At 42.3% G+C, this 13474-nt stretch overlaps 1 long non-coding RNA gene across 1 annotated transcript; it reads right to left on the bottom strand.

The window, feature by feature from the left end:
• Window positions 1–6485: 6485 nt before the first annotated feature.
• On the bottom strand, window positions 6486–9856 carry LOC310834066. The gene is made up of 2 exons (XR_014559082.1): window positions 9356–9856; window positions 6486–6648 (listed from the first exon to the last, which is right to left on the bottom strand). It is a non-coding gene; the product is annotated as an uncharacterized lncRNA (long non-coding RNA).
• Between the last annotated feature and the right edge of the window lie 3618 nt (window positions 9857–13474).

Genomic DNA, 13474 nt, shown 5'->3' with positions numbered 1-13474 from the left:
TCAAAGCAGTTGTTTGATTTAAGAATGTGCTTTCAAGATGGGTGCCTTCAGTTTTGCAAAAGGACATGCTTCTTCGCTCGACAACCAAGCAGGTATTCTCCTCAGCAAACAACTGGGTCTTCTTGGATGCTCTGCTTTCCTGCATCTTGTGCGAATGTGCGCACTACATCAGAGCAGAGAAGGGTCATCGGGTCCAGTAATTGTAAGCAACCTGCTATGATTTCTACCTAGCGCCCATGAATTTGTCTGGCAGGCTGCTTCTGTGAGGCAGTTTATTGTGGATTCAGTGCTGCTTCTGCATGCAAGTTTGGCCACACAGCATCCTCCTCATCAAAATATCACCACGTGCTATTTTCCCTTTTCATCTGATCTACACCCTTTCTGTGGAAGATCTGACAAGTTTTTAAAATAGAAAAAGGTAAAAACCGTATTAAATGGCACAAAAATGGCATTTTGATTAGGGCGGTGTTGTCACTGCATAAGCTTTCGTGAACTTGAAACACCGAGTTTACAACAAACTGTTGTGTGGAACAGACTTGTTAAAAAAATCACCACCTCTCATGGCAATAATGAGGTCCATTACATAATTATGTGTTACATGAAGAAGCTTTGCTTTGTCCTGAATCTGCTAACAACCAATATCTCTGGCACCAGACTAGTATCTTGAGAGAGAGGCATCCCCCCCCCCCCATACTCACACTCTCTCCACTATTCATAATGTTATAAATCTCTGTCATGTGGTCCTCTTAGCTGCCTTTTCAAAGTCAAAATCCCTAAGTCTTTCATGATCTTTTCAATGACTCCAAGATCTGAGGGTTACAGGAAGTTTGCACCTTATTTATAAATTTATATACCTCACACCTCTCCAGATAGACAGATAAAGAGATAATATGGGCCTTACTTTGCATCTCCTTATGTTTTAATGTCATCTCCTAAATCTCTTGTGCAGTAGCAGAACAGAGAGCTAATATATGCTTATTTTGATGCTTGAAATGTCATAATACGTTTTAAATGTTGCTAGTAGAAAACAATAACAAAACTGTATAATTTGCCAGCCCAACTGTTGCCAGCTCTCACTCGACTTTATTTTTAACCATAATGTGCTGCTTTTGTAGATATGTCTTTTTTAAAAAAAATAAAAAATAAACAATAGTAACAACATTTAATCTGCCAGATATTTTCTGTTCCAGATCCACATAATCCAAAGCATATTTCATTGATGATGATGATGATGATGATTAGGATTAGGTCTTTATCCAGTGCACAGCAGACCTCCCCTTGTGCAAGTCCCTCATACAACCGCAGAATCTGCTCCAGAGAGATGGACTATCGGGAGCAGATTTTGAGGGTGCACAAGCAGAACAGAGCAACCAGCAACCAGCAGAAGGGAAAGAAACTGCAATTTGGAAAATGGTGTGGCATTTGAGGGGAAAAAAAACCAAGGTAAAATAATGTTTTAATTAACAAGTATGCCCTGTGACGTTTTAGAATGACATATCTAGCATTGGGGGAAATAACATTAAACAGGTCAAGTGTAGTTCCAGCCTAATTGTTAATCTCATCTGACTGGCATGTTGGCAGGAAGTGGAGACTCATCCTAGGCTGCCATACAATTCAGTTGTAGGAATTACTGAAATGAGGCTTGGATAACCCAATATAAGTACCAGTGCTACAGCTGTTATAAAATACCTTTCCCAACCTTCTCAGGGCCCTAATTTTTGTTGTTGTTGTTCATAATTATTATTATTTTTTAGAAAAGGGTTTTAAAACCTTGTTTTTATCCAAGCCTTATTTTGCTGCATTCAAGACTTCATGATATTTCTATCCTGTACAGTGGTACCTTGAGTTACATACGCTTCAGGTTACAGACTCCACTAACCCAGAAATAGTAGTTAAGAACTTTGCTTCAGGATAAGAACAGAAATCGTGTGGCGGCAGTGGGAGGCCCCATTAGCTAAAGTGGTGCTTCAGGTTAAGAACAATTTCAGGTTAAGAACGGACCTCCGGAACGAATTAAGTACATAACCAGAGGTACCACTGTATAGCAGAAGGAGAAACAGAGCTGATCAAAGCAGTGTGAGTGTATATTTAGGCCACCGGTTATTGATGCGCTCATACCCACAAATGAAATTAAGCTCCTGTGCCAACCCTGAAACTTTTATACCCAGCATTCAAGCTGAGTGTGAGATTTCCAAATGACATAGCCCTTCAGCAAAATCCCAACATGTTTGCATTAGCGAAGATGATTTAGTTAAATGCAACCTTACTGCAACTGGCAGTCTCTTGGACAACCAATCCAGATCCACAACAATGTGCATTTCATTTTAAAGGAAGATAAAAAAAACACACGCTGAGGTAAATTTTCCTAGTAACAGACTTCCAAGGCTTAATTCGAAAGGCTGAGCTCTGGGAATTTTCAGTGCTAGAGCTTAGTCCTGAAAGAAGGAAAGGCGTGATGAAAACGAAAGCTTCTGAACATGTGCAGAGTTTTATTCCGCTCTCAGTAGTGTAACCAGTGTCTTTTCCTACAGATCTGATTTCAGGGTTCCGGAATCAAAGGGCATAGCATTTTAAGCCTTCTGAGCTTTCCAGAAATTACTTGCCAGTTGTTTTCCTGCTCCTCAAGGACACTGTTTAATGCTGTAAGCCGTATCTGAGAAGACTGATGTGTTCCTGCTGCTTCTTACTTCTAATCATTCCGATTCAGTGATTCACTTTAAAAAGCTCCTCTCTTTTAAAAGATTTGAACAATCTTTTCAAAAACTTGCATCCATGAGATTCTTTTTGGGTTCAATTATGACCCTCATTTCTCCAATAAGATAATGTAACAGGATAAAAGGGTAATTTTAATGAAAAGAGCCATGGAAATGACCCTGATAGACTTCCCAGTCCTCAGACAATCAAAGACATCAAAGAAGCATTTCAGTTAAACGCGTTGTAAATTTAAACTGAGAAATCCGGTAGGGAAAAATGGAACCCCACAGCGCCATCTGGTGTCACAGTGTTATATTGCATATACAACACATATAAATCGTTTTTTCTTTACTAATCTAGCTGAGTCCATCTGCAGAAATGACTGACTTTCCACTTTAAAGGGAAGCAAAACTGAATCCTGATGTTCTTGTTCTATTGGGAGGAGGAGGAAGAATTCACGTTATTGATTACTGGAAACCCAGCTCCTTGTGGCGTTCATACTGCTTGCATTTTATTACCAAATTAGCACTGTGCAATCTGAAGTACAGTTATTCTTCTTATGCTCTCCTTATGCTCCTTCTGATCAGTGGCACTGGGTGGGCAGAAGGCAGGGAGACCAACAGCTGCTGGAGCCAATGACAGGTGGAATCAGAGCTTGCTAATTTCTGGTTTTCTGGGGAAGAAGCAGTCAGCTAAGGCTATATGTAAGTAGGCAGGTTCACCTTAGCATGACAGACATGTGATGCTGGTGCCATGTGCCACAGTGTTCACCTCCAGGTAGATGACATGTGAAGAACTTGGGAGCATCTGGGAATCTTTCAGCATGGTGGCATGCGAAAGATGCACTGTTGACCCACAAGTGGGGTGCTTTTGCACATGGTTCCAACTGCAAGAAGACTTTGAGCTGTAGTTTCTATTCTTGGGAGGTGACCAGCCACATACATAAGCAAGAAGAGCAGCAAGAATGCCTTGTCAGTTTGCATTTGTTTTAGTACAGAAAGTATTGATATGATGTGTAGAGATATTTCCTATTCTATTTAATTCAAGAGGATTCTGGAAGCTTCTCTGTGTGAAAGAAACAAGCAGGTGTTTGGTTATTCCTTCAGAGAAGCTGAGTACAGCTGGTTTAAACTGGTTCTGTTATCTCTTCCCAGTGCTTTTTTTCGGGGGTGGGTGGGTACACAAACCCCTAAACATTTTGTGAATCTAAGTTTGGCCTCATTGAGGGGCAGTATTTCAAGACGAGAGTACCCATAAACATTTTTTAAAATTTATTTTTAAAGCACTGTCTCTTCCTTCAAGGTCATGCTGACTATAATAATAGCCCAGAAGGAACCTGGGTTTCCCTTTTTGTCTCTCTTTCCTTCTGGTGTGGTGTTCTGCATCTAGTGTTAAGGTTTAGTCTTATTATAAGTTATTGTAGTTAAGTCTGCTGCAACTGGGTTTCTTATGGACAGAGCTAATGCTGAATGTCTTGGATTTGTGAGCATTGTGCTCATTTGCCTTCAGAAGCAGTAAAGCTCTGCTGGATGAAATACAATTGCCTCTGGTCCATTTTTTGGGAATCTTGCATGTGTTTATGTTTTAACTCTGCTAACTATATGCTAGAATATGCTCTGGATCAATATTGAGTAGAATTGCATGACATGCCTCTGATCACATTCCCCCCCCCAAAAAAGTTGTTTTTATTAAAGGATTTTCATAGTTAACATAGCAAGGGGATGGTATCCACAATATACAAAATACTACTGCAAGACCTTGCAAAATCCCTCATCGCAATCAAAGACCAATGGGAGCATGATATACCGTATTTACTCAAGTCTATTGTGCCACCAAATCTAATGCGCTCCTCAATTTTCAGAACCTTGAAACCAAAAAAGTATTTGCTGATGAATGTAAATGTGCCATCAAATCTAATTTTTGCAATGCAATTTGGCCAAAAAAGGTGTGCATTAGATTTGAGTACATATGAAATAAACCCTACCCGATGGTCTAAACTGTGGTCTAAACCACCCTTTAAGTCCATCTCAACCGAAAGAAGGGAACTCAATTTGAAATTAATTTATAGACAGTACCTAATACCTCGGAAGCTGATGCTGATGCACCCAGAAACCTCTGATTGCATTTATAAACCCAACCCAAATGCTATATTTGTAAAATAAATAAATAAATGTTAGCATTAGCCATGCATTAGAAGTTATTTGTGGATGGGAAGGACTGTTTTTTAAATCTGCCAAAGTAGTTGAACAAAAACCTTTTCTAATAGAGTAGCCTTTATTATTAAACTCTTATCTGTAATTATGTTCCCACTAATTAAAACTTTTACAGCTTTGGTTCCCTATCATGCACCCAACTTACTTGCCATCAATATTTTTAACTATGAACCGTCAGAACCTACCACTCTTTTCTCATTTGGCCTTATATAAAAGGGTATTGATTGCTCCCTTCCCAGTACTCTGTACAATTAAATGCATTAATAGGAAAGTAACATATAATAATGTGAAGAAAATTAGGTCTTGCTTCAGCGGCAAAATGCACTTGTGACACCACAAAGATTCTTCAGACTGCAGAGTGACGAAGCTCTTTTCACAAATAAACCACAATACGTGCGCAGTCCAACACATTTGGAGCTGATCAATGACATGTTGTTTATATTTCCATGACAATTCACTGTTCAGCAAAATACTGTAATCTAAAATGAACAGTTTACTGCTCTGTTTGAATGTCAGCTTGTATTTAATTGGCCATCATTTCACTCTTATTGAAACGTCCAAACATGCCAACCACTTTCCTCCTTTCCTTTTTTCAGCGAGATAGGAAGCCATTATTTCTGGGTCTTATTACGTGGGAGCATATCCAAAGCTGAACGACACCAGACACATCAATCTAATCCTTTCTTTCCCCCTCCTCCTCCTCTGAAGATATGAACTTGCCTTGTGCAGAATTGGACCACTGGTCCAACTAACCCAACTTAATCTTCCCTTACTGGCAGCAGCTCCTAAAGATCTAGTGCAGAGGGCTTCCCAAGTTCTGCTGTCTAAGATCCCTCATATAATTTATGTGCTCTGCCACTGAAGAACAGGCTTTATGCAACTGGACATCCATTTGCAATGACCTTCCACTTCATATCAGAGAGAGAGAGAGAATAGCCACGGTGCAATCCAGGCTGGTACAGACAGGTGTGGTTGACGGCTTCCTCATGCAAGTTACCAAGAGGAGGGAGGGGCAAGGCTGAAGGGAGCTCAGCATGGGCATGGCAGAGGCAATATGACACTCCTGTGATTGGAGAGTGTTGGGTGGGTTGGTGGCATTCTAGGCTAGCCTTGCAGCTCTCATTAAGCAAAATTCTACTGGTTTTCCCAGTAGTGATGTATGGAAGTGAGAGCTGGACCATAAAGAAGGCTGATAGCCGAAGAATTGATGCTTTTGAATTATGGTGCTGGAGGAGACTCTTGAGTGTCCCATGGACCGCAAGAAGATCAAACCTATCCATTCTTAAGGAAATCAGCCCTGAGTGCTCAGTGGAAGGACAGATCCTGAAGCTGAGACTCTAATACTTTGGCCACCTCATGAGAAGAGAAGACTCCCTGGAAAAGACCCTGATGTTGGGAAAGATGGAGGGCACAAGGAGAAGGGGATGACAGAGGATGAGGTGGTTGGATACTGTTCTTGAAGATACCAGCATGAGTTTGACCAAACTGCGGAAGGCAGTGGAAGACAGAAGTGCCTGGCGTGCTCTGGTCCATGGGGTCCCGAAGAGTCAGACACAACTAAACAACTAAACAACAACAACAACAACAACATTTCTTTATTAAATTTGCATCCCGCCCTTTCCTTCCAAAGGGCAGCAATTAGGTTATATAACAACAAAACATCTTGAAAAGAATTGCAATTCTGGCCAGGAAAGATCTCAACTTCAAAGTGTTGTTGGAAGAGGAAGGTCTTCAGCAGGTGCTGCAAAGACAAGAAATGGTACCTGTCTAATATTTAAGGAGAGGGACTTCCAAAGGGTAGGTGCCACAAACACTAAAGGCCCACTTCCTGTATTGTGTGGAATGCCTCGTGTGGTAAAATGGCACCTGCAGGAGGTGTTCTTCTGCAGTGATTGAGTATATAAGGAATGAGAAAGTTAGGAGACTGGCTGGCTTCTGAAAGTTTGTTTTAACTCACAGATCGGCACAAATCATTACAAATCATTTCAGGTCAACCTGATCCACCTGCTTATTAGCAATTTGTAGCTGCTTTAGTTTGATCTGGACAGGGCAGAAAATGGCCTCAATCAGCGCTGTTTGGTTCAGAATTTGGCCGAATTTGGCTGAATGCAATTGATGGCTCCTGCTTCAGGAAAGCATTCCACAGCAGAGTGGCAAATTTAGGAGTTGTTCACTTTTCCTGCCCTCCTATCATGCCGCCTGCAACTAATGTCAGAATGATGTAAATCCAAAGACAGTCATGAGTGACCCGTCACACTGGATGTGAGTGTGATACAAAACGAAGCAGACAGAAAGTCAACCTGTTTAAATATATACTGGGTATCAAATTCATGAGAAATGCTAATGGGTGGCTTTCAAAAATTGTTTATGGTCATGGTGTTCTAACCAAAGCTCAAGCTCTTGAGTTGAAGTTAGAGAATGTTGACAAGTCTAAATGATTTCAGCAGACATTAAAGTGCTTTAAAGATGAATGACTTAATTTGCTGGGACAAGGCAGTTCAGTTAATAGCAATTGTGTGTGTTTCTCCCCCCTCTCTTTCTCTTTTTTTTCCTTTTCACCTTTGCTGTTCAAGTCTGAATAGGCAGCTCAGAGGTTATAAGGTTGTAAAGGCTATTACCAATGGAAGCCTTCCTGCTGTTGTGAAAATATTCAAAGGGGAGAATGTTAACACCATTAACTTACTAATAAACAGTGTTTATTTTTATATGTCATGGCATTATAAGCTGAAAATGGGGGTGAGGTAGGGGTTAAGCGGCATTTTGTTGGGCACTTAATGTGTACTTCAGTAGCTTTTGCCACAAAAGTAGCACAAAGCTCTTAAGGAGTACAGGATTCAGCCCTGACACATCTCCATGCACGAAGCCGACACACACGCCAAGATTATGTACTGAAAATTCAAACATGAACCACCATCTCCCTGAACTTTGTTCCTTGGGCTGTTCTCATTCGTTTTCACACAGGGATGGTGACAAATTAATTCAGTTCATACTCAAAAGCAATCTACCTAACTTGCACAAGAACTGAAATACAACCTTCCTCTGAAATTCACAAATTCTCCGAATTTTGCAGTGCAGTTCCCCAGCCGAATCATAGGCGCAATGATGCATATACTAGGGTCCATTCTGCATAAACACATTTGCCTTGGTAAAAGTAAAACAAACAAACAAAAATCATAAGGAAAATGCTTTGCAAAGATATGTACATGAAGCAAACAATGTGCATGTTAGAAAATTGCACCGAAATGCTGGTGAATATTCATGAGGACTTATTTTTAAGAAAGGTCAAACTGATGTATGGAGGGAGGCCTTGCCAGTATCTTCAACAATATGTATTGGGCCACCCCTGCCACCAGGCACCTAGCAGGTTTGCTGCTGTATGCTTTCAAAGCCCAAGATATGTTGAAGGAAGGTGGGTGGGATCTCATAATTCTGCACTTCAAAGGACTTGCAAGCCAGGCGTCCTGCCTATCCCTTTCATATTGTTCTCAGCCATTCAGCTCTTGTGGCTCCTATACTCTTCCTCAGAAACTCACCCTTTGCCTCCTTCTTCCCAGATGGGATCTATGTGGGAAGCTGCTTTCTACAACAAGTGGAGAAGGTTGTGGGGGCCTGGGGAGGAATAGTAATGGCTTCATCCCGCTCCTCCTCCTGCCTAAAAGGGCAAATGGAACGCCCTGTGGAACACCCTCCCATCAGATCTCAAGGAAATAAACAACTATCTGACTTTTAGAAGACATCCAAAAGCAGCCCTGTCTAGGGAAGTTTTTAATGTCTGATATTTTATTGTATTTTAAATATTTTGTTGGAAGCTGCCCAAAGTGGCTGGGGAAACCCAGTCAGATGGGTGGGGAATAATAATAATAATAATAATAATAATAATAATAATAATAATAAGTGCAGCTGTTATTTTAAGGCCACCAGAGGACCTCCAGCAAAAAAGACTCAAGTCACTGACTTGGAAACTAGGAGGAATGTTGAAAGGTTGATTATTGGGTTAATTGTACTCCACAGAACGAGCACAGTTGTTTTGCAGAGTGGTCATGGTCAAGAATGATGGGAGCTGTAGTGGTGCAGGTTTGTCATGTGTTGTAGCTCCATGCTTGCTGAATTTCCTGCACCTCAAAGCAGGGAGAGAAGGACAGGGACCCCAGTTTTTTAAAAAATCCTTGGACCAAACTACTGCAAAAAAAATAGCCGCAGGCCCTTATAAAACCTTTGACAGGTCAATGTGTGCTTTAAACTGCTGAATAGCCTCCATCAAGGTTTAAATCTGTCTTTATCAGCACCTGTTACTCAGCATATCAAATCTTTAATGCCAGGGAAAGAACTTCAATTGCATAGATCCCCCACATGTTTTACTGTTCACATAAAGAAAAGGCATTTTCAGCATTTCCCCCTCCCTTCATAAGCAACCAGCACACGAAATACCACAGAGCGCTTTGTATTACTTTGAATCCTGCTTTCTGTGCCAGCATAGCAGCGTTCATCTAGGAGGCTGGACTGCACACATAAAACGCCACTTCAGAGCCTTCCTCTGGCCTAATAAAGTTAAGTGGCTCCATCAGCTAATGGGAGACTGTTGAGAGGGAACAGTCCAGCAAAGCTGAAAAGGGAAGGAATTGTACACCGAGGTGATTTGTTCAGAAGACATAGTGGCTGTCTTTTTTCACAGCATCTTTTTTTAAAAAAAACCACATGCCTTAGTGAGTGGCTTGTCACCCACATAACCCTTTATATTATGGAATGAATTGGTCCAAGTAGGGAGACAGGCATGTGAGGAGCATTCTATTGGAAATGGCTAAGAGATTTGGTACAATTGGGCATTTTACAAAGTCCGTCAAATGGAAATCAATCCATAAAATTATATTCTATACCCAGAAGGAGATGTGACTGAAGCATATTAAAAAGGCAAAAGAAATGGTGGAGTAAATGAAAGGAGGGCAGCCTGACCTACATCACAGGATTGCATGGCAAGTCCCCTCCCCCATGTGAAATGAAGACACTGGACACAGTATTTAAGGTTATGGGCAAAAAAAGGCCACAACTTTATTGATTACAGAATTGAAAGGTATTGGCCTTAGGCATTGGCTCCTATCGACTACCCGGCATGGAGACCAGGAAGGGTTATCCACAAGCTGTGGGAGTCCTGTTGAAGTACGCCAACTAGGATCCCACGGGTGTCACCCCTCGGGGGCGTGCCGGAGGCCCTTACCTCCCTAGGTTTCGGACAAGGCAACGCTCCCCGGAATCCTCTACTGGACTACCCTTTTCATTGGGGGAAGGTGATGGCGCTTCCTTCCCCCCATTCATTTGCATAACAATTAACCCCTGCCAATGCCTAACCGCCAATACTGCGGAAGTTGTGACGTTTGCTACGAGGTAGGCGAAAAAACCAAAAGGCCAGAAGTGCGCCAAATTGGAAAAATTCCTACCAGGCCCCTTGCGGAAACCAACCGGAGTCCATAGCAAGGTCATAGCTAGCTAAGCCTAAAGGGTGGGTGGGATGGGAAAACCGCTCAGCTGGAAAGGGGAAAGAGGGCAGTCCCCGGGTGTGCCTGGCCTTAAATAGGCTAGGCCCCGCCTCCCCAGCCCGCCGATTGGTGGGCAGGGTCGAAGGCACGCCCGGGGATTCCCCGTTCTCGTGGGGGCAAAAGGCCAGCCCCCGCGTGTGTGGGAGGGGGTAGCCCGCAACCCCCTCTCCTCCCAAGCTCGGAAATGGCTTTGTGGTGAGGATAAAGTTGGGGGTGGGGAGGAAACCATGTATGCCACTTTGAATTTGTTTGAGGAAAGGTGGGGGTATGAATGTAATGATGAAACATGTATGCATGGCAATTAATTCAGAGAGAAAACTTTTCATATCTTTACATCCGCAGTGAACCTGTTCATGGCAAGGAGCCAGAAGCTGCAGAATAAAAATCCAGGTTGGTTTCCACCCCATAAAACTTTAATTCTAGCCCCAAGCTGATGGAGATATAACTATTTGTTTCTTCACCAGTGATTGTTCCCACACCTGAATAGCCTGGTAGATAGCATTTATGTGATGCTGTCACAAGGCATCTGCTTTCACAGCAATGTATTGCGTTAATCTACCTTGTGAAAACAAACTCCTGACTCTCTCTGTTCGCTGATGTACATTCAACATGTGCTCTTACATCAATACGGTCTACTTTTTAAAAAACCCTACATAAACACTTCTAAAGCTCCCCCCCTTCCAAGGCTGAAAGACAGTTGAATGTTGTCTGTCCATGCAGTGATGTTCACCTTTCTGGCAAATGAGGAATTAATGTGAATGCATGAAAAAGCACCAGTGGCGTGATCTTTGCCTCTTCAAGTTTCATAGCAATATATGTAGTAGTGCTAGATCTAAAGAAGCTTCCCCCAGCTTTCAGATATTTGGGATTACAGCTCCAGTCATCTCCAGCCCCACTGCCTTGGGCTGATGAGAGTTGTAGTCTAAAATAATAATTGGTGGCAGCAGCAGCATTTTGTGATGGGGGGGGGGCATCATTCTGAAGCCAACTTGTTCACAGTTACACTGAGCAACATTGGTCATGTCAGAATGACTGACAGTGGCTTGGATCCACAGAACTACGAGCAGAAGGAGAATGTGTACAAGTGCTGTTCCTTGAGCAATCGCTAGCATAAGATGTCTCCCTGTGCAGCACCATAGTGTATTGAGGGTTGTGGCATGGCATGCTTAGACGTATTGGTACTTCCCTCATCACACATCTGGTTTGCACATCTGGTGATGACATATAGCAGGATGTACACCCCCCCCCCAAAATGCTATAGCTGCCAGTGTGTGGAATGAAGACAAGATGAAAACTGTCTTGGTATAGCATATGTCCAACCAACAAGAAGACCCACAAATGTATGACTACTTGTAATATGTTTCATCATACAAACAAATGAGAACAGGGCAGTGAACAACAGCAGATGATGAAACAACTGGCTATAGATCAATTTCAACACGTAGGTCTTTTTCAAATATGTCCCAGTTAGTCCTAAGTCCTTGGGAAAGAAAGAAAACAATTGTCTTTGAGGAATGCAGTCAAATGTTTCCTAGTTTATTATCATCTAGCTGCTCGGTATTTTATTATTGATTATTCTGTTTTCATGTGCTTGTTCATTGAAGTATACTGTTAAACCTGTGGGTCTTATTGTTGGTTGTGAATGTTACATAGGGACCTTAATTTCATATCATAATTTCATATCCTTTGTATAAGGCATGCAGAAGAGGCAGATCAAAATAGAGGACTCAATCCCATGGCTTCCCATTTTCAGACGCAAGTCTTACTAGAGATAATGCACTCAAATAAGCCAAACCACCTTAGCTTTTAAAGTCATTCCGTCCAATTGTAAATCTATACGTTGCGATGCAGGGTTGCCAGGAAAACCTAATGGATGTCTTTTGACATCAATAAAGTCCTATAAATAGATCAAATGAAACTATGAATCAAAGAGTAAACAGAAAGTCTCGTGACATCAGGCTTGCTTCACTGAATATTAGCACTAGAGCAACAAGGTTTTCCTGGGACTCTTGCAGTATGATTCTCTACAGGATTACTCAGCCCCACTTGTTTCAAAGAGACATCATCCCAAGTAATTGTAGAGAGAGCCTGCAACACTGACCCCTTAGGGCAAATAGAGCACTACTCCATCAACCTTCATCTGCCCTCATCCAGCCCCCACATTACACCTTCTTACTTATAACAAAAGTCCAGGGAGTGATAATGCCATCATCTTGCACCTCCTTAGCCTCAGTGCTGCCCTTGTAGAACTCAGTGGGGAGGAGGAATTAGTTGGCTCCATCTGTCATTGGCTGTGGCTCCACCTACTGCTGGGCCTCCGGCTTTCCTCCCTACGTGTCCCAATAGTGAGAAGTGGGTGGAACTGTGGTCTAAACCACTGAGTCTCTTGGGCTTGCTGATCGTAATGTCAGCAAATCGAATTGGCACAACATGGTGAGCTCCCGATGCTTTGTCCCAGCAACCTAGCAGCTCGAAAGCATATCAGCACAAGTAGATAAATAGGTACCGCTATGGTGGTATGGCAAACGGCATTTCTGTGCACTCTGGCACTCATCACAGTGCTCTGTGCGTCAGAAGCGGTTTAGTCATGCTGGTCACAGGACCCAGAAACCTGCTGCAGAAAACACCGGCTCCCTCAGCCTGAAAAACAGAGATGAGTGCAACACCCCATAGTTGAATTTGACTGAACTTAACTGTCCAGAGGTCCTTTACCTTTACCTATGGGTCCCAATAGATACCAATCACCACGGCCTGCAACTTTAAATTCATTAGTCATACCTAGAATGCCAAAACATCTAAAGCTGGGTTTCTCCATTTGTTTTTGGACTACAATCCCCATCATCCCTGACCACCGGTCCTGCTAGCTAGGGATGATGGGAGTTGTAGTCCAACAACAGCCAGAGACCCAAGTTTGAGAAACCCTGATCTAAAGGAACCCTGCTTGCAATATGTACATTAAAATTAATTCTTCTGTTCAGTCATTGCCCCTTGAATATGTAAAAAAGTGTTCCATCTAGCATAAGGTTACCAGATTTT

Source organism: Podarcis gaigeae (genome assembly GCF_964106915.1).
Source record: "Podarcis gaigeae genome assembly, chromosome: 1".
Lineage (NCBI taxonomy): Eukaryota > Metazoa > Chordata > Lepidosauria > Squamata > Lacertidae > Podarcis > Podarcis gaigeae.
Note: the sequence above shows the minus strand (reverse complement) of the source record. Positions and strands in the feature narration are given on the sequence as shown.